Source organism: Macrosteles quadrilineatus, unplaced genomic scaffold (assembly GCF_028750875.1).
Source record: "Macrosteles quadrilineatus isolate MER2022 unplaced genomic scaffold, UCM_ALF_1.0 Scaffold_1__1_contigs__length_201487025, whole genome shotgun sequence".
Classification (NCBI taxonomy): Eukaryota; Metazoa; Arthropoda; class Insecta; order Hemiptera; family Cicadellidae; genus Macrosteles; species Macrosteles quadrilineatus.
In genome coordinates, this window is record NW_026542594.1 from 47,053,282 (window position 1) to 47,075,038 (window position 21,757).

At 34.7% G+C, this 21,757-nt stretch overlaps 1 protein-coding gene across 4 annotated transcripts in view; it reads left to right on the forward strand.

Moving 5' to 3' along the window:
* Positions 1-5,284, forward strand: part of LOC128982911 (ankyrin repeat domain-containing protein 13D) — a 222,057-nt gene extending 216,773 nt beyond the window's left edge. For 3 of the 4 annotated variants that reach the window (XM_054401977.1, XM_054401979.1, XM_054401981.1), the window contains one exon: positions 5,186-5,284. The gene's annotated coding sequence lies outside the window, so the exon portion shown is untranslated. The remainder of the gene's footprint in view (positions 1-5,185) is intronic. The other variant, XM_054401978.1, reaches the window with a different exon arrangement.
* The last annotated feature ends 16,473 nt before the right edge of the window (positions 5,285-21,757 follow it).

Here is a 21,757-nt window from a genome sequence, read left to right on the forward strand (position 1 = left end):
AGTCATGACTGACGTGTGTTGTAGTCGGTAGCCCCCCCGTCCTCACTTCTCTTATCAGAACCTTTTCTTTGGTCTTGTTCCAGGATGTGAATGGCGGTATTATAAATAATGTTTGACTGGAATGAGAGTTGTTCGTTTAAAATATGGTTTGGTTGTACTTTAGCTGCTCGGTAAATCTCAAATTCTTCGATGGTGTCCATGTATTTACTTTTATGACAAGTATGCATTACTTCTAAGTTTGTTTGTATATCGGTATAACTATGGTTTGAATCAATGATATGGTTGGCAAAAGCTGATTTGGAGTTCTTTCTTGGTAAATGTTCCTTAAATCTAGTTGCAAAAGAGCGTGATGTTTGCCCAATATAAAAACTGGGGCAATCATTACATGTTATTTTATACACTCCAGTGTTGTTTAATTTATCGCTATTGTCAGTTTGTCTTTCTTTTAAATTACTGGACAGTATGTTTGTGGTTTTGTAAGCAACTGTGATATTGTTTTTCGATAATTCTTTTTTGAGAACATTATTAAGTACGATGCCATATTCTGCACTAACATATTTTTTGGGTTCTTTTGTATGTATCTGATTATCCTTTTTATTGTTTCTTTGTTTCCTAATCAGTTTGTCGATCAGGGCACTCTCATATCCGTTAGATACTGCGATGTATTTTAATATGTCTATTTCATTGTTGTAATTTTCTGGGCTTAGTGGTATGGAAAGCAGTCTATGGACATAGCTATTGTAGGCAGATAGTTTATAATTATGGGGATGATGCGAAGTTGAATGAATTGTCTGGTCTGTGGTTGTAGGTTTCCGGTAAATTTTAAAATCAAACCTGTTGTTTGCTCTTGTGATGGTAACGTCCAGGAAATTTAATGTCTTAAACTGACAATAGCGATAAATTAAACAACACTGGAGTGTATAAAATAACATGTAATGATTGCCCCAGTTTTTATATTGGGCAAACATCACGCTCTTTTGCAACTAGATTTAAGGAACATTTACCAAGAAAGAACTCCAAATCAGCTTTTGCCAACCATATCATTGATTCAAACCATAGTTATACCGATATACAAACAAATTTAGAAGTAATGCATACTTGTCATAAAAGTAAATACATGGACACCATCGAAGAATTTGAGATTTACCGAGCAGCTAAAGTACATCCAAACCATATTTTAAACGAACAACTCTCATTCCAGTCAAACATTATTTATAATACCGCCATTCACATCCTGGAACAAGACCAAAGAAAAGGTTCTGATAAGAGAAGTGAGGACGGGGGGGGCTACCGACTACAACACACGTCAGTCATGACTTGCCTTCTACCGGCGCCGGACCCCGTGTGTAACGTCTTTAATGTATTGGCCAAGTTAAATGTTTTTTCGTACCGTTCGTGTGTTATGTGTTTTTTCGGTGTGTTAATTGACGACCTTCACGTAAGGAAAATGTTTTAACTTTTTGTGACCTTCACCTGATGATGTGCTCCACGAGCACGAAACTGCAGTAGTGACAAACTACGCAAGGACCATATTGACAGAGGTAAACTAAACCATTATTATTTTTAGAAAGTTTTGAGTTTTTTTGTAGGTTTTTATGTAAGATGGCTATTGTTTCTTGAACTGGTACGTTGGTGTAAAGGTTAACTATGTCAAATGAAACTAATTTTTGGTTTCCTTTTATTACATGATTTTTTAGCTGTTCGACTAATTCAATGCTGTTTTTTATACTATGGCTGTTTTCTAATACTATTTCCTTCCTAATAACTTTGTCCAACATTTTTGCTATTTTATAAGCAGGGGAAGGCATAAAATTAACAAGGGGCCTAATTGGTATATCGAGTTTATGAATCTTGGGTATTTGTATTGTATTTGTATTGTAAGTATCTTTCCGTTTACAATACAAACCATTTAACATGTTACTTGATTATACCTTAAAATCTATCATTGATTGATTTTGTCTCCCATGTAGCCTAAATAAGCTCAGGTGTTCACAGTCTGAGTTAACATAAACATACTATTATCAAGTTAAGTAATACAGTTCAATTTCGTTTCTAAATTAAATGGTAGGAGTGAAACCACTTTTAGCGAATTTCCCTATAGGGAAGTAGCTATTACCGTAGGTCTCATGGTAAGACCTAAGCCCGGGACCGATTTACTTTTTCATTTTGATGTCCCCAGAGGCCAAAAACACCATTCGTTCAAATTTTTATATATCTATATATAGATATATACAGGGTGAGTTTTAATTGTCCCCCCCCCCAACTTTTTTCTACATTTTTTCAAATATCAATCCCAGACCACTTCCAAACATTGTTGGGTAGTAAGTACTTTATTTTGACAAGGTGGTCATTTCCGGCCGCCATCTTGGATCCGCCATATTGGATGCAAAATTTTTTTTTCAAATGTAAAGGTGGGGTTGTGACCCATTATTTCGAACTAAATTTTTACCCTGATTACAATGCCGCAAACCGTTTTTAAAAATCTTGATTCATTCTAAAGTTATGAGGGCTTTTTTAAACTTTATTTTTAGCCCATTTTAACATTATGCATTTACAAATTAAGACTATGATCTCAAAATAGTGCTAGATAAAGATAAGTATACACTACCAGTAATTGTCGACCTATTTTCACTTGGTTATGACTGATGTATTTTTTTCGGCCGCCATCTTGGATCCGCCATTTTGAAATGTGATAAATTATTTTAAATATGAAGGGGGTGTTGTGACCCATCATTTTGAACTACTTTTTTAAGCTAAACTCAATGCCGCAATCCATTTTTTGTTATCAAGTTTTATTTATGAAATATTGAAATTTTTTTTGTTAAAAATGTCAATATTTCAAAATCAAAAAATTAAAATGAAAAACGGATCATGGAATTAAGTTCAGCTTAAAAAAGTCGTTCGGAATGATGGGTCACAACACCCCCTTCACATTTTAAATAATTTATCACATTTCAAAATGGCGGATCCAAGATGGCGGTCGAAAAAATACATCAGTCATAACCAAGTGAAAATAGGTCCACAATTACTGGTAGTGTATACTTATCTTTATCTAGCACTATTTTGAGGTTATGGACTTAGTTTGTAAATGCACAATGTTAAAATGGGCTAAAAATAAAGTTTCAAAAAACCCTCATAACTTTAAAATGAATAAAGATTTTTAAAAACGGTTTGCGGCATTGTAATCAGAGTAAAAATTTTGTTCGAAATAATGGGTCACAACCCCACCTTTACATTTGAAAAAAAAATTTTGCATCCAATATGGCGGATCCAAGATGGCGGCCGGAAATGACCACCTTGTCAAAATGAAGTACTTACTACCCAACAATGTTTGGAAGTGGTCTGGGATTGATATTTGAAAAAATGTAGAAAAAAGTTGGGGGGGGGGACAATTAAAACTCACCCTGTATATATATATATATATGTGTCCATCCGCACGATAACTTGAGTAATTTTTGTCCGATTTTGATAAAATTTGGTTTGAAGGTGTAAGGCGGGATAAACTTGAACGAGTTCGCGAACCAGCATGATCGGACTATGGGAACGGGGGTTTATGGGGGGTTTTATGGGGTAAAAATAGGGTTTTCCCATTTTTGACCCTAAAAACAAAAAATTTCACAATTTCTTTTTAAACCATTTTGTAGAGCTTAAAAAAACAAATAATTTAGTATATTGAAGCGTTATTATGCGCTTAATTGTTACGGAGAAAATTCAAAAAAATTGTAATTTTAAAATTCCCATGTTATTCTTATGGAGAATAAGTGAACTGTTGTAGTTTGCTTGTTTATGAAAATATTTTGATTGATTTTGGAAAATACTTTTATTTCTTACTAAACTATTATCATTTTATACAAAAAATCTTTTTTACCCTCCCTGTTGCAGCAAACCTAAGTACTCGTTAAACTAACTCTATTTAAATAGGAAATAAATGTGCTATTTTCATGAAGGCATTTTAGTGTAAATCCAATCAGGTTAATGGAAATTCGCTTAGTCTGCAGGTTTGCTGCGGCGGGGGTATTTATGCATTTACAAAGAACCAACATTGTCTCTTTTGCATCCTGACTCCGTTGCAAGGCACGGGTATAGCTGCTAGTCTTGGATGATTTCTAACAGCTGCTGAAAAGTTATTTATCGTCCAAAAATGTTTTTTCAAACACCAAAGTGATTATAATTTAAATATCTAGTACCGTATATATATATATAGTATGGTATACTGTGAGATTAGAAATGTTCTTTGTAGTTTTGAATTGTTCTTCAAGGGAGTCCATGGAAGCTAACGGCCATCTTGGATTTTCCCACCATAAGAGCAATGTTAATTTCGTTAATTTCAAACTGCTGCTGAAGATTTATTTACCATCTCAAAATTTTTCAAACACCAGAGTGTAATTTAAATATCTAGTATACTGTGAGATTAGAAATTTTCTTTGTAGTTCTTTAACTGTTTTACGAGTTAGAACGTCTAGGATCCAAGGACTCTTAAATTAAACTAAATATAACTAAATATCATAAATAACTAAATTGTACGCCATTGATCTTTGTGTTCTAAAATCTGTGGTATATGTGTAACTATGTGTTATTTGTATTTTGCCACAAATCTGATTAAATTAAACCAAGGAAAATAGGAAATATCTGTTACCATGTTTACTTAATGGTAAGTGTGAAAATGTAAAGTCAATGGACTATGGAACTTAATAAAAGAACTGGTTTGTATATTATGTTGTTTGTTGATATTTTTGTAGAGTAGAATCAGAGATGCAATTAAACATATACTGTATTTACTATTACATTTTTTAGTCCTTGATGTTTTGATAATCCTATTAGTCTTGTCTGCCGTCTTTAACGCTAAATTGAAAATTTACAACTTCTTATAGTATAAATATTGTTTTTATTGACAAGTATGCAACTTAAACAAAGCCAGTTACTATAATTAAAACCAGGCTACAAAATACAAGTAGTCAATATAGATAGACTGGATGTCTACCTCAAAAGTCAATGGTAAGTAAGGCACCCAAAATCAAAAATCTTGTAGGAATTGCACATATAATCTGATAATTCTTTTTGCAAATTCTTACCCATCTCAATAATTTCCACCAATAGACCAATAGATAAAAGCAGCTTGGGAAGTATTATTTGTATTCACAAAGTTGATTAATGTCCTAACTGTATCTTTCATGGTGTGTTTCAGCAGATAACATGTTTGACATCTTCCCACTGCCACACCTGCATCATGTCATCTCATCTCGCAAAACATTTATTATATCAATAAATTGTATTATATTTTGTACTTAAAGTGTCCAGTATTATTTATTAGCCTGAAACATAATATATTTATTTATCACTTCCTGTTGTATCATTTTAACCTAAGTTTTTGTTTTCCACAAATTAGAATATTTGGTCAAATGGATTCAAATACCCCCGCCGCAGCAAACCTGCCTACTAAGCGAATTTCCATTCGTCTGATTTGATTTTCAATTAAATCTATTTAAATAACACTAGCTGTTAGCCCGTCCTATGTACGGGAATCAAGTAGTCAATTAATACTGAATATAATTCAGAACTGCTAGCTTATACTGAGCCGACCCCTCGCACCATCCCCAGACGAACAACAATTGAAAGCGTGCCCCCCATAGTGACAGTGCGAGTGGCCGCCCCACATCCCTAACTAAAATGTGAAAGGCCGTGGGTGAACAACAAAACAAAACAAATTGTGAACAAAGCCCATAATAATTCAAAGATTCAACAAATAACAAACAATCAACAAGGTCAGCCATCCAAAGAATTAAAGTAAAAATCTTAAACAATTTCTCTCTTAAACTTTCTCAAAAATTTAAATAAATAAGAATTTTAAGTTTACCCTTCTAAACTTACAAAAACTGGTACCTGTAACAAAAATTAGGCTTAACAATGAAATTATTTAAAAGATGGTAACTGTTAATATTTTTTAAACTTTTAAAAGATTAATGAATAAATAAATAATAATTGACTAGAAATAAATAACGATGATAAATTATTTTGGGGCCCCATCAAATGCGAAGTCTTAAAAAAAAAGTCCATAAACTTCAAAACAACTTGCGGTTCACTTGGCGCAATCATTGTCGTTCCTGGTGGCAGGCGGTGGTGGTAAAAGGCGGATGGTGGCCTAATGGTCCGTGGAGAAACTGGGCCATTGGTAGCCCGAGGAGGAAGAAGATGGTGTGTTCCCCTGGGCGACCCTCTCCGAAGACAGCAGCCGAACCGAGCCTCCCATCCGACGTTTGCAAAACACTTAAACCATGACAGGAGAATTAGGTTTGGCCGAAAACAGTAAAATACGGAACGATGTAGACGGATAAAATTTTAACATAACAAAAACAATTCCAATCCTGACAGTCATGTATCGTAGCCACACGTCTTCTGGTTCACAAGTGTCAAGCGGACATTAACACTGGGTTGCAGGGTTGCTGCCCGACCCAAACCGAACGAGTTCGGTTAAGGCCAGCACTAGCACTGTAAAAAAAAACTGAGGCGTGACATTGGTGGGACGCTTGGTGGACATGTCACGGCTCAATACGCATCTGGCAGTTTTAATAGGGAAAATCATCTCGTAAACTAATACCACGTGATCATATATTTCTTTCATACGATTAGTCCTATAGGATATGCATTTTAAATCTGATAATTTTACAACAAAACAACAATTATGTCGATCTGAAAAGCCTTGAAGTGAGATTGGCGGTCGATTCACACAGACAGGTTTAAAGTACAATAGCTACATTACTTTTAATTGCATATTATCACTTACCTCATTGGCCATTGAATCCTTGGCCTCTTATTTTCCATCCCATGTCTTTGATAATGTTGAACCCAGTCAGAAGAAGTCTATTTTAGTGGAAAGAACCACATTTAAATAAGAGAAATACCTGAAATAAAGTCTAGAGATTTTCACTAAATATGATTGTTTTAATTTAATTTTACATATTTTAAAATTTAATCTATATAATTAATTCGCTACATGCAACTTTGTCGGTTGAACTCCTCCGCCATTTCTTAACCAATTTTATCCATTGACGTCTCATTGGAAAGAGCGTGTCGCGTAGATCTGCAAATTGGCCTTACATTTTTTAAATAGTCCCTTGGGCTCTGCCCCAGTGGCTTTGAAAGATCCCATGTTATCCTTATGGAGAACATAATTGTTTACATTTTGATCAGCTGTATAATTTAATTGCTCTTATTTATTTTTCAATTCAATGAAACGCATTGAGTACATTTGTTTACTATTTGAGTTTGTGTAAACATAACCCCCAAGGCGGATCGTATTAGTATGGTTGTTGTATCTTAAATTTGTGTATTTATCATTGTTTTGTGTCGCTATAACGGATCGAGTTAGCATGATTGTTACTTAAATTTGTGCATTTATCGTTGTTTTGTGTAGCTATAATTTGTTTATTTGTTGTTTTTCCTTTTAAATGCCTCCGACGCGACGACAACGAAACATAGACAAGAGGCGTATCGTGATAACGACCGCAGCTACAGAACAGTGGCGCGTAATAGGCTTAACTCGTCACAGTCAGCACCTGACCCTGGCCAATCTCAACTATTAGGCTACAAATGCACCCTAACACTATAGGTCGGCCGCTTAGAAAACGACCTCCTCCAGCATTGGTTTAGCATTAGCGCGCAGGTCGTTTTCGAAGCGGCCGAACTATACCCCAAAACGACTTTTCGTTCTCATTGGCCCTCTATCAATGACCTGTATTGCCTGTACAGCGAGGCACTTTGAGAAGGAGAAAATCGGCCGGAATGCTTTAGGTTTATAAATAACAAAGATAAATATGATCAGAGTTACACACCGGTAATCTTTGAGACTCTTTTAATCTCATTGTAAATATGACGACGTAGGGAGTGGATATTTATAGGTATGCACTGTGGATGGGATACTCCCTGGTGTGGATTAACGTCCGCACTGGTGAGTATTAATGACTATCCGCAGTACTATCCTGATAATTAGACCAATTCGTATATACCAAGGAAAAAATGTGGTTCGGATTCCACTATAAACTGTAGGTCCCTAGTTGCCATTAGCTGTTTGGGCTATTAATTAACAGCTGTGTCTAAGGAATGTCGGCCTTAGTCACTAACAAGACTACAAGATCGCGCCACTCATCCTACACTCATCTCCATTCATAATTGGCTTAAAATACCTACATTGTATGGTCGCCATTTCATAAGAAAGTATTAAAAGTATTAAAGAGTGGTGAAGTAAGTAGTGAAGGTGTGAGCAGTGTGGAGATTGGGAGTGGATTAATGTATCTGCAATACTTTTCAGAGTAAACTAATAATTTTCCCCGAGCAAAGCTCTGTCCCCAGGTACTGTAAAGTAAAGAAAGTAAACTGAAATAATTTTCAATTATATTGTGGGTTACAGAAAAATTAATTCTCGACATTGAAAACGTATAAGAGAAGTAATTTGGGTCACATAATTCACCAAAAGTAATGTAGGTCACACATCAGATCCTCAGATTTTGTGACCCAAAATTACAGTGACCGACATTAGCATTTTCACTCTCGTCATTTACTAAAATGGAACATAGAGGCCATGGTTCCCTTTGCTGGCCATAAGTTTGGTTAAGTATGCGTCTGTCTTATATTTTTGTAGTTTTGAATAAGTTATGTTCCTTATTGTAACATTTATTTTCAATACCGATCATTACACAAAAACTTAACGCTTACAAAACAGATTTTAAATCAAGACTTTCCGTATAAACTGGAAAGTCTGGCATCACATAACGTCTAACCTACTTCACCCACATCAACAACGAACAGAGAGAGGCCGAAATATTTATCTGCCCGGAGTCGATAGGGTTGAAAGGGCTGCGTCCCGAAAGCCACGAATGTTTATGGCTATAATCTGGGGGACGAAAGCCACAACAATTAGTAAAGGGTCAAAAAGGTTTTAATCCTAGGGCCGTAAGCTACGAACGACTGTGAACCAGTTAGACTGCTGTCAGGGTCGCAGCTCACAGGGAGAACGGGAAATATAAGCTCCCTGTTTTGTTTATGCGTCGCAAGCAAATTCGTCAGTCCAGTCTGAATCCGCCGTGCTATAAAGATTAGAAATATACCTTTGAGTAATACTACGGTTTGTTATTTTATTCTACTGTCTGGTTATCGTGTACTGTAGTTGTTTACTCATACAAATGCAATAATTAATTTCAAGCAAATAATAACTCGGGTTAAGCTATTACCGTAGATAGCACGGTAAAACCTAAACCCTAAACAGTCTTACTTTTCCGATTTTGTGTTCTCAGAGGCCAAACGTGTATTAAATCTACTCATATTTATTCAACAAAATTGGTTATAAATGTGTGACGGACGATTACCGAAGTTCAACTAAGGGAGAATTAACCACCAGGATCTCCAGACTGCTAACTTTGAAAATATCTTAAAATCATGTTTGTTGCTAATACTATTCCTGATGTATAACTTAGGCTTACACGTTTAAACATATTTTTTAAATAGTAGGCTACAGTTAGTTCCACCATAACTGTATTGAAAAGTGATATACAAATTTAAGTAACATAAACACAGTGCATGTTGTTTTATTATGGGACTAATAACCCCCAGAGCCCTAATCATTTGCAGGCTCTCCTTAAATTTCAAGTAAAAGGTGTTATTAAAACTTGATTTCATGCATATACATTTCTCTACAAAAACATTAAACAATTTTGTAATTCACTTCAACAGCGTATACTTGACATAATAGGCCAAAAACATGAACTCAACAACAATTGCATGATTTTGACATTTTTAGTAGGCTATAAATAGGAATGAACGGGATTGCACTTAATACCAACACCTTCTAATATTTTTCTTTAGCACCCAATCTAAAAACTAACTCCGCACAATCTTCCATGGCCGTCACGCTTGGACAAAACTCTTGCGAAATCCCAAATATGCCGAAATTGGTGACGCAGCATTTTAATGAATAATTCCAAGATACCTCCCTCCATGCCGGAAATCAGGTGTCAACAACCCTACGCTATGATGTTACAAACCCCCGTAAAAATATTACACGCCCAGGTATATAGTGTTGGTTCTTTAAAGTAAAAGTAATGCATTGTTCAGCCCAAACTATGTTAACCACATTCGCCACATCGTGTATACAGATGCATAAGAACGGCTGGTACTGAATTTGCCTTGTTCATCGACAGCGTAATTTTCCGATACTTAACTTGATTTCTGATCAGAATTAAAAAAAAACCTGCTTTTATTTTTAGAAATTATTAATGTATACATTTGTATAATACTATGCTATAGTATTAGCTTACACATATGAAGCAATATAGCAACATAATTGTGTGTAGGATGTGACAATCAACCACGCAAAAATATTGACGGAGTTTTTTAGTTACCTAATAGGCCTACTTATGAATAAATGTAATTGTTTGGAGTTTTGAAATTAAATATCAATAATAGTCACAGTCATTGTTTAACAAAAAATAGTGATTGAAGATATACCACATCACTTATTGCATTCAACATTACAACATGTAAAACTAAACCTGTATTGGACTTCCGTGCCGACGTAAAACCTTGTATAACTTAAGTTTCAAGTTTAACCTTTGTAGTAAAAAACATGTGTCTTCAATTCTTTATTATTGTTTTGTTGTGTTTGTAAACAAGTCCATTATAATTCAATGTAGTATTGTTCAAGTTATTAAAAACCTTTCTAAAGGTAATAAAAGTTCTTTTCATTCATTCTTACTCTCATTACAATTTTAATAACTTGATATTGTGAAATGGATACCATCCTAAAGCCAGCAAAGTTTAGTGTAGATCCAAGCTCATCATCTGCAAGTAAGGAATGGACACATTGGCACAAAACATTTCAGAATTTTGTTACCAGCATCACACCACAACCATCCGACTCCGATAAACTCAAAATACTTATAAACTTTATTACTCCGGAAATCAACAAGTACATAAGTGAAAGCGGTACGCACAACGATGCTATATCTGTGCTAAGAAGTATCTATGTAAAACCTGTAAATGAAGTATATTCCAGACATAAACTATCTGCACGTCAGCAGCTTTGAAGTGGTGAAGGAAGTAGTAAAGGCGAGGAGTGGGGATTTTGGGAATGGATTAATGTATCTGCAATACTAAGACTGCTTTAATAGTAAACTAATGATTTTACCCGAGCAAAGCTCGGTCCCCAGGTACTTTACTTTAAACACAAAAGCAAATTGTTAACGACAACATTTAATTTAAGACAAATCAATCAAATAACAATAAGCCGTTTAATTATTAACACAAAAGGTTTCGTATGATTAGATTATGCATACTGATAAACCACCTATGGCCATCTATAATAATATTAAGCACATAACATTAGAATGATAATCCTATACTCTAATACGAGCAATGTTTGCTTGTATGCTTGCTTGCTTGCTTGCAGAAAGATCTCGAAAAAGGCTCCGACGATTTTCTTCAAATCTTGTAAATACTGTAGTTTATTTTTGGCCTAAAAACGAGTTTCATGCAGTTAGAACTGCCAACAAAAATCTAATTACGCAGAAAAACTAAACTGAAAGTCACATTTTTTTAACATTAGTCTTATGGATTGCTAAGTAACCATCTTGGCTGAAAAAAATAATAAGGAAAAAGTAAACAAAAGACTTGTAAGTTGTCTATCCACAGTATACTAGCAAAATAAAATACAGTACAAAAGGAAATACATCAGTTGTTACTATTGAGCAAAGATTATACTGAAGATTACTCGATACATTGTAGTCAAGGGTGTATGTAGTGTGGGATCTGTTAATGACGATTAGATTACGGTATCTGCAATCTGCATTTGCTAAGGGAAGGGAGGGAAACAGGTCCGCGACGTAGGAAGTGGTAAAGAAATAGTCAAGGCAAGCTGTCCGGAGTGCGGGAACTGTTTATGACAATTAGATTAAGGTATTTGCAATCTTAAAATGCTAAGGGAAGGGAGGGAAACAGGTCCGTGACGTAGGAAGTGGTGAAGGAAGTAGTCAAGGCGAGTAGACCGGAGTGTGGGAACTGTTTATGACGATTAGATTAAGGTATCTGCAATCTTAAAATGCTTAGGGAAGGGAGGGAAACAGGTCCGTGACGTAGGAAGTGGGGAGGGAAATAGTCAAGGCGAGTAGTCTGGAGTGTGGGAACTGTTTATGACGATTAAACTAAGGTATCTGCAATCCTAAAATGCTATAAGAAGGAAGGGAAACAGGTCCGCGACGTAGGAAGTGGTGAAGGAAGTAGTCAAGGCGAGTTGTCCGGAGTTTGAAGATAAGATTAAGGTATCTGCAATCTTAAAATGCTAAGGGAAGGGAGGGAAACAGGTCCGTGACGTAGGAAGTGGTGCGGGAAGTAGTCAAGGCAAGTAGTCCGGAGTGTGGGAAATGTTTTTGAAGATTAGATTAAGGTATCTTCAATCTTAAAATGCTAAGGGAAGGGAGGGAAACAGGTCCGCGACGTAGGAAGTGGTGAAAGAAGTAATTGTAATAATTAGAATCAATATTTTAAATAGCATTCCGTCTCATCTGTATCTGATCATAAAACCCCCTATGTGGTTTAATTTAACATCAAGACACTTTCTTAGTTCTTAAGTTTGTATCCGTGCACTTGACAAGCACTTGGTTTCATTTGACAGACAGAGCTGGTCATTTCTATATTCAACCATTCCAATATTCTTGCCTTTAGTCAGTCGCTAGCAGAACTTGATAGAGGTAGGATTGGATAAATAATACGTTTTACAATTATTTAGAACCACTCTATTGATCTGTTGGATTCAATATTTTATAAGAACATTTTGATTATTCTAAAAGTAGGCATCATTTTCTAAAATGACAATTTTTAAAATGTAAATGTGACAATTTTAAAATCCTAATCAATTAGTATAATTAATTATGTATATACTCATTCTTTTCTAACTTTATTTTACTAAAATTATAATTCCAATAATTTTAGTTTTATCAGACAAGGTGCGTACTTAAGTTAATTTAGAAACTAATAATATATATTTTTAAATAAAAATAATTTCACAACCAAAAAAATATTTGACTTTGATAGGTGTGATTTTTATTTTAAATTAACTTCTATCATAACTGAAGTAAATATTTTGTGTGAACGTTTTAGAAAACAATCATTTTCTCAAACCCTACAGAGCAATTGGTAGGTTATTTTTTTACCTGTTTACTTTGTAAAATGGATTCTACTAAGCACTTTTACTTAGCTCAGTATTTAAAATTATACCATTTGTTACTAAATCTAGTCACAAATCAAACTATTATAACCTCATTGAAGAGCATGTCTTGAATGGAAACTAATGCTTATCACCTCTATATAATTCTTGGTTTGGACGCTGCCACTATACTTCCGCCATGCAACCACATCCTCTTTGGCCGATTCAGTGGCTACCGTTGTTTAGTAGTTATCTGATCACTCAACAATATGCATTTGTAATAATAATAATATCAGTTTTGGTATTGTGTAACAGACTAATAGGTACACGGTTTGTTTATACTTTGCCGCACATCAGGATTCCAACGAAACAACACAAAACAGCGTGGTTCCATTATGCACGTAATCCGTGTACGCTTGGAAATAGGTTGGCAACACTTAAAGATAATTATACTATGAGCAGCTGATTGACTATTATAACTACGATTTAACCTGTCATTTCGTGTTTATAGTTTCGGTATTTCTGAACTTTCTGGACTTTTCTTTTAAACGTTTTTAAAACCTTCCTACGATCTTAATAAACAAGAAAATATCTTTTAAGCATTTCTTTTAGGCGCGGAAACCACTTCAAATTATAAAAACATACGGAACTATATTCTCAAAACGCGGAGCACATTTCTTGCCGAGGAAAAATAGCGGAGTGATATGGACCGCGGGTACTACTTTCACTTTCTCTAGGGCACCATTTGTGTTGCCAGCTGAACCTAAAAACGTGTTGCATAGTGTTTGAAAGACTAATTATTTATATGCTATATAGTGACTGTAGGAAAAATATGATGTGTAACACGAGTGAAAAAGGCCTTTGCTGCACTCGAGATCATTCCACACTCGCATGCGGCTCGTGCGTAAACATTGCTCTCGTGTGCAGCAAAGTGCCACTTTCACCACTAGTTACACTAATAACAAATAATAAGGGTGTGTCTAGTGAGACGTCCAGTGGTGTACGTGACAGTGGTGTCGGAGTATGCTGGTGGTGTGATCGCGCCGAGTGTTGGTGTAAGTTGGGTACAGACCCACTATTGGTGAGTGGACGACGTTCCTTACATTTTGGTTTAAGAGCTGAGAGTTGTTACTAAAACATTCATCTCTGATTTCATTGTTTGAGTTGTAACCGTGCTAGTCAAAGCCTGACGATAGTTAGGATTCATTTATTAGTCAGGCATAATATTAAAGTATATTCCTGTCGGTTCTGGGCAGGTGCTAAAGCGCAAATAATATATTTAATTGGCTGTAGTAGATATTATTTTGCGTTGTACCTAGAGTTAGTTATATTACTAATAACTGTAAGGCCCGACAAATTTAGGCTGCACAATTTTGCGTGCGTAGTTGGAAGCACGCGGCCAGTAGGCTAGTAGCCAATTGTATTAGCCTGTTAACAGAAGCCCAGCTAAGTAATATAACGTTGATGTCGTAGTAGTAGCAGTAGGGTTGTTATTAATTAATCATTTGATTATTTTACTTCAACCTGAACAGCTTGCTTAGTAATCCAACACGTTAGCTTGGTAGCTTGGATAGCGGAGTACCGGCTATCAGATAATATATTTATCTAGTGTTTGGAACGTATTTAATATTTATTCATCTGCTACTAAGTTGCTCAATAATTTAATAGTAGGCTATTGCAATTTACATATAGTTTTGCTTGTTTAGCTTGGTATTTATTGAGACCAGCTACTAGCGGTGTAGTCACTCTGTCTATAGTATACTTGTATATTATTATATGGTATTAGTATCGAGTGGACTGTTTGAGGGGACGCGCCAAGGTCCGCGGCCAACAAGGTCTACGACTACCAACCTGGCCTACGATTGGTGGTGCGAAATGTCCGAGCTGAACCAGTTTCGTGACGGGTGAAGGGGATGTAGTCGTGTTTGCTGCCGGTAGACCTTGTTGCCAGTGGCCAACGCATGGTGAGCGAAATATCATACAGAGCAGAGCAGGTATGACGTCATCGTTCATACGATCGATAGCTAGTCTTTCGATGTGGTTATCGTATCGATATTTGGCTATCTGTCACGGCTTTGCTGTGACAACAGGGACTGGAGACTGGAGTTGTTGGAGTGTAGTGGAAGTCGAAAATGGATTGGAGTGCCTTCTGGTTCTGCTGACTTAATTCAATTCAAAGACTGTTTGTTGTTGTAAACTAAAGTGCAGCCGTTGTAAAGTCAACTTAGGCAAATTTTTGTTTGGGATTTAGGCCTACATTTTATTAGCCTAACAGCCATTACTTAATTAACTTATGAATCAGCACCGTCATAGTTTGCATCGGACAAATCTTGGTTTCAAAGTTAAAATTAATTTTTATTTATGAAGCCAGTGACAAGAAATCAAATGTTGATTTTAAAGCTATTTTTGAATCCAGTAGGCGCCTTTCTAACTTAGTTCTTGTAAATTTATGTCTCAAACTCCACTGTTGTAGTTTGAAATAAGAATCCCTAAGAACTAAGGCGCCTAACTTAATGGATGAAAGGTACTGATAACAAAAACTGATATTTAAATGTTAGGTCTTAAAAATACTATAAAAGATTTTGATCCAACAAGTTAATGGAGATTATCAGTAGGCCTGAGTAACCTACAAGCCTGAGTAGCCTACAGGCCTGAGGCCTACAGTAACTTATACAATAATTAAATATAAGTTACTGTTAGGCAGGCTTTATTTTATCTATTTTATCTATTTCAACACAAACAGAGCTAACATTATTACATCAAAGCAAGATGGTTTACGTTTACACAAGTATGAACAACGATAGTTATACCGTTATACATTATTTATGCCTAATTAATATAGACTTAATACATAGGCTTTAGGCCTACTTAATTAATGCTGTAAATATAATTTAATTTGGTCAGAAATGGTAACTTGTCGATATAGTTAGGCCTACAGTACCTATAAGTACTTACTTAAGTAAGTACCTTTTTTAAGATTTGCATAAAAACAAATGGGTAGTTCAAGTTATTGGATTGAATAAATTAACTCTAGAGCTATTAACACATAGTGAACAAACAGTTCAATCAGAAATTTTAAACTGTAAACAATATTATTTTAAATAAGTGTTTAAATGTATTCCGTGATTTGTTGATAGACCAACTGGATTTATTATCTATCAATTCTGTACCTCCATATTTATTTATTTATATTTCCTACAAGCTATTTTCATTTACAGGAATGGTACGGTACGGTACGATGCAAATGCAATGCAAAGCTGCTATAACTTTTTCGATACAACAAACTAAAATAGACTAGGCCCGTTTTAAAAAAAAAGCAATGCAAGAAGCATTTCATGTAACAATTGAGGAAACAGCGTTTTTAGGGTATTTCGACCCTGCTGAGTACGAATCTGCCTGTTGCCAAAGCGAAATTTGAACCGGAAGTGCGGTATCCAAGATGGCGGCCAAAACTCTGTTTTCCCTAAATCTCCCTTGTTAGTTGGCCTAAAATAATGGTTTAAACTTGTATATAGGGAGTTTTCAGATGCCAAATACATTACAACACTCAAAATTTACTTTAATTAAGTTTTGAGGGCATATCTTCCAAAATGGCGCCCAAGATGGCCGCCAAAAACTCTTATTTCCTTATATATATATATCCCTGTTTGTTTGTTTAAATGAATTATTTTTAAGTCTAGACAGGTATTTTCTCGTATGTTAATAGCATTGCAACACTCATTATTTACTTCCTTTGAGTTTAGGGGACGTATGTTTCCAAGATGGCAATAAAAACTTTGTTGTGCTTACGTGAGCTCCGTGCTTATTATTGTATTTAGTGAAACAAGTCAGATATCTATTAGTGGCTGAATATGTGCTACTATTTTTGAAATGTGAATTTAAATTTTGCATTTAATGTTAAAGGAGAAGGCAAGTTGTTTTGTACTCTGGTGGCACCATAGATAACGTGTAGTCCAACAGAATATATAAAAATTATATTTTAGACCATACTAAAAATCCGAAAGAGGTGGTGCATGTAAATTAAACTAATCAAAGGTACTTTAAAACATATTAATAAATAATAATAATTTGGTTGTAATATGATATGGTTATACGGTTATAATATGCATAAAAATGTTTACTTTTCCTACAGTTACCAAACAATGTACATGTTCTCTCACTGATTTGAGAAAGCAAAGTGGACAATTCGCTCATCAGTCTAATTACTTTGTCTCACTCCAGATTTGCAACGTGAAGGAATGAAAGTGGCCAATTCGCTCATCAGTGAGACAATGTTAACATTGCTCACTAGTTGTACAAATAACTATTCTTTTCATAAACAAACTTTTATAGACGGTTGGAAAACAAAAGATGTTACCTTATTAACAATTATTTTGTACACATGTATACAATTTCCAGTTCAAGCCTCTCTAAATTTACAGCAAAATCTGAACATAATTACTGATTGGTTTAAAACATAGAGATTCAAAATTAATGAAACTAAATCCGTCCACATGTATTTTACTCTAAATATAAATTCTTGTCTTCCTGTCACAATAAGCAACACCTAGCTTCCTGAAGTAACTGAGGTTAAATACTTAGGTAAGGTATCCATTTAGATAGGAAATTAACATGGAAAACACACATTTGGAGAAAACGGCAACAGCCTACAATATGTTGAACAATAAGTAAATTCCATGCAATACAACAATGGATAGTTTGGATAGTAATGGAAGTTTGACAGTTTAACAGTTTGCTACAAACACTTATGCACTTAAACAGTTTGCATAACCTCTCTATCACAATTGTATTTGCTTCAATTGGCAATAATTTGGCTAGTTACTGTTATAACGTATGTTATATAATTGAGTACACGTATATTCAATTATATACGTGTATACTCAATGGATAAATTTACCTGAAAAAATTCAGGATTGAAAGGCCTAATATTGTTCAGATGGTTTTTTGTTTCCCTTAAATGTGAATAATGCAAATCCTTCAATGAAAGTTTTATTAAAGTTTTTTGGATGTAGTCATATTATTTTAAAATCTCTTTTGACTTTTAATAAAACATATATTTAATGTCCTTGCCGTAACAGTTTAATTCAGCCTTAGAGTGTTTTCCTTTGCCAATAATCATAAAGTTAAGTCCGTGTTTCCTACAAAATAGTAACACTTCGACTAACATCCTTGTTCATTTTTTGTAGGAATATTCATACTGTAGGTGTTCTTCATTATATAGGAGGTAAAATATATCAAATTGCCAAGGCTTTCTCGATTATTTAAATTGTAAATTAAAGTAGTACATTTATTTAATTTCTATTCAACCAAAATCAGTAAATGAAACCAATGCGTTTCGTTGAATTGAAAGATAAATAACAGCAATTAAATTATACAGCTGATCAAAATGTAAACAATTATGTTCTTCATAAGGAAAACATGGGAACCTTTAAAGCCACTGGGGCAGAGCTTAAGGGACTTTTTCATAAATGTAAGGCCAGTTTGCAAATCTGCTCGACACGCTCTTTCCAATGAGACGTCAATGGATAAAATCGGTCAAGAAATGGCGGAGGAGTTCAACCGACAAAGTTTTATGTAGCGTATTAATTATAAGGATTTGGATTTGGGTTGGCGCAAATATTACAATAGAAAATACCCCCGTCGCAGCAAACCTGCATACTAAGCGAATTTCCATTTACCCAGCTTGATTTCTACTAAAATATTCCCTATAAATTTTTAGATTTATTTCCTATTTAAATAACATTAATTTTAGTGAGTAGTTAGGTTTGCTGCTACGGGAAAGATGTTGAGGTGTGTTTTTTCAATTTAAATATTGATAGCTTAGTATGAAATAAGCCAAATTGCCAAATTTGATTAAAATATATCCATAAACAAGCAAACTAGAACAGTTTATTTATTCTCCAGAAGAATAACATGGGAATTTTAAATTTGCAATTTTTTTTAATTTTCTCCGTAGTCAATGAACATTCAACAAAACTTCAATATACTAAATTATTTGTTTTTTTAAGCTCTTCAAAATGGTCTAGATAGAAATTTATAAATTTAAAGTTTTTAGGGACAAAAATGAGAAAAACCCATTTTTACCCCACAAAACCCCCCATAAACCCCTGATCCCATGGTCCGATTATGCTGGTTCGCGAACTCGTTCGAATAAATGTAGGTTTACACGTTTGTACCAAATTTCATCAAAATCGGATCAATTTTGCTCGAGTTATCGCGCTAACGGACACATATATAAATATATATACAGGGTGTTTTTTTAAAAACTTGCATCTTTATTTATGTAAAAACCGCAATAGATAGAAATATGCAGTTTGCGGGAATCATCTATTGACGTAGGGGGGCCAATTGTTTTGAATTCAACGTTACATTCACATTCCCCCCCTTTCCCCCCCTGCCCCCCAACTTATTTTTTTTAAATAGCAAGGTACCCCTTGTGACATATCAAATAAAAGAGCATAAAAAAAGAAAATGTTTGATAAAAAAAAATTGAAAATCGGTTCATAAATCTGTGAGATATTCCCCCCCTCACCCCCCCCGGAACTTATTTTTTTTTAATAGCAAAGTACCCCTTGTGACATATCAAATGAAAGAGCATGAAAAAAGAAAATTTTTGGTGAAAAAAATTTAAAATCGGCTTATGAATTTGTGAGATAATCACCCCCCTTTTCCCCTACCCATAACTTGTTTTTTTTAATAGCAAGGTACCCGCCCTTGTGACATATCAAATGAAAAATAAATTTCACCAAAATTTTTCTTTTTTTATGCTCTTTCATTTGATATGTCACAAGGGGTACTTTGCTATTAAAAAAAAAATTAAGTTTCGGGGGGGTAAGGTGGGGAATATCTCACAAATTTATGAACCGATTTTCAATTTTTTTTCATCAAACATTTTCTTTTTTCATGCTCTTTTATTTGATATGTCACAAGGGGTACCTTGCTATTTAAAAAAATTAAGTTGGGGGCAGGGGGGGAAAGGGGGGGAATGTGAATGTAACGTTGAATTCAAAACAATTGGTCTTACTACGTCAATAGATGATTCCTGCAAACTGAATATTTCTATCTATTGCGGTTTTTACATAAATAAAGATGCAAGTTTAAAAAAAAAAACACCCTGTATATATATATGAATTTGAACGGATGGTGTTTTTGGCCTCTGGGGACCTCAAAACGAAAAAGCAAATCGGTCCCAGGTCTAGGTCTTACCATGAGACCTACGGTAATAGCTTATTCCTTATATGGGAAATTCGCTAAAAGAGAGAGAGCCTGGATGAATTGATACAAAGAATGTATACTAAAAAGAAAACAGCAACAGGGACACTATACTGTCCGCGAGAGTAAAGAAGTCCCCTGAGCTCCGGCCTATTCGTAGTTTGAAGGCGTTACGCTTGAACGTTTCGCACGACAATTACTGTAGAGCCGTTTTCACGATGCTCTGCTAGTTTAATTTAATATCTGTATGATTTTTATAAATCCATGTCATAATATTTTTTTGCATAGTCATACAATTGAAGGAAACCCATTTTCTAGTGTTACTAAGGCAAATTAATAACCTTTCTACTTTATGATTTTTGTTTAGTTAAATGTAACAATACCAATACAATAAAATCCTTTTTAAATCCGAGTTTGAAAGTAGTTCTAGTTTTCAAACAGTAGTAGTAGTTTGAAAGTAGTAGTAGTTCTGAGATTTCAACGAAAAACCAAAAACATTGTACTTTTAATGTACTCTCTCCCCCTTGGCTTAAAAGGCTACTTGCTTGCGGGGACTTTTGTTATTTTTATCTCCTAACTAGTCCAAACAAAGTCAAAAAGTCAAAAATTGTGTTTGAAACATTTCTCTTTACACCTACTTTTTGTTGCCTGGGCTCTGTTGCAAACAAAGAAATGTATTTTTTCCTTTATCCGTTTCAAAAGAGAGCTTTTCTTTTTCCTAATACTTTGCCATTTTACTTAAATTTGGAGAGGGGTTCCCAGGAGGGGGGCATGGTGCAATCTGCGCCATCAAGGTTTTTTTTTTTTGGGACACTGTAACAGTATATCTATTACTTATTTAATACGCAAGCAGGTTTTTTGTGACAATTACTCCTCCGAAACTACTGAACCGATTGGCATGTTTTTGGTATCATTGGAAAGAGCGTAACGTGAAGTTGTGCAGGAAACTTTCTGCTTAGGGAAATAATTAGAGAGTGAGGCCCAGAGGTCCTTTAAAGTTTCGTATTTCTCCAGATTAACATGGGAAACAAACACTGTTATGAAATTCTAACCACTGTTGGCAGAAACTAAAAGTGAAAAGAAGTGAAGAACATATGTTAATTGTAAACAGTCAATACGTTTGCTAAGAAACTATTGATTTCCTATAGGGAAATTTGCTAAAAAACCAAGTGTTGCACGTGGTAGGGACTTAAACATGAAATCTGTCCATAAAGCACATTTGTCTGATATAAGGTTTTTGCGTAAAAATTAAGCTCTTAATTAGAACATTGAACTATGATAATTATTATAATTCATTTTTATTTTAACAATATCCATTCACCACCGTCGATGATATTATTTAGCTACAACTGCAGC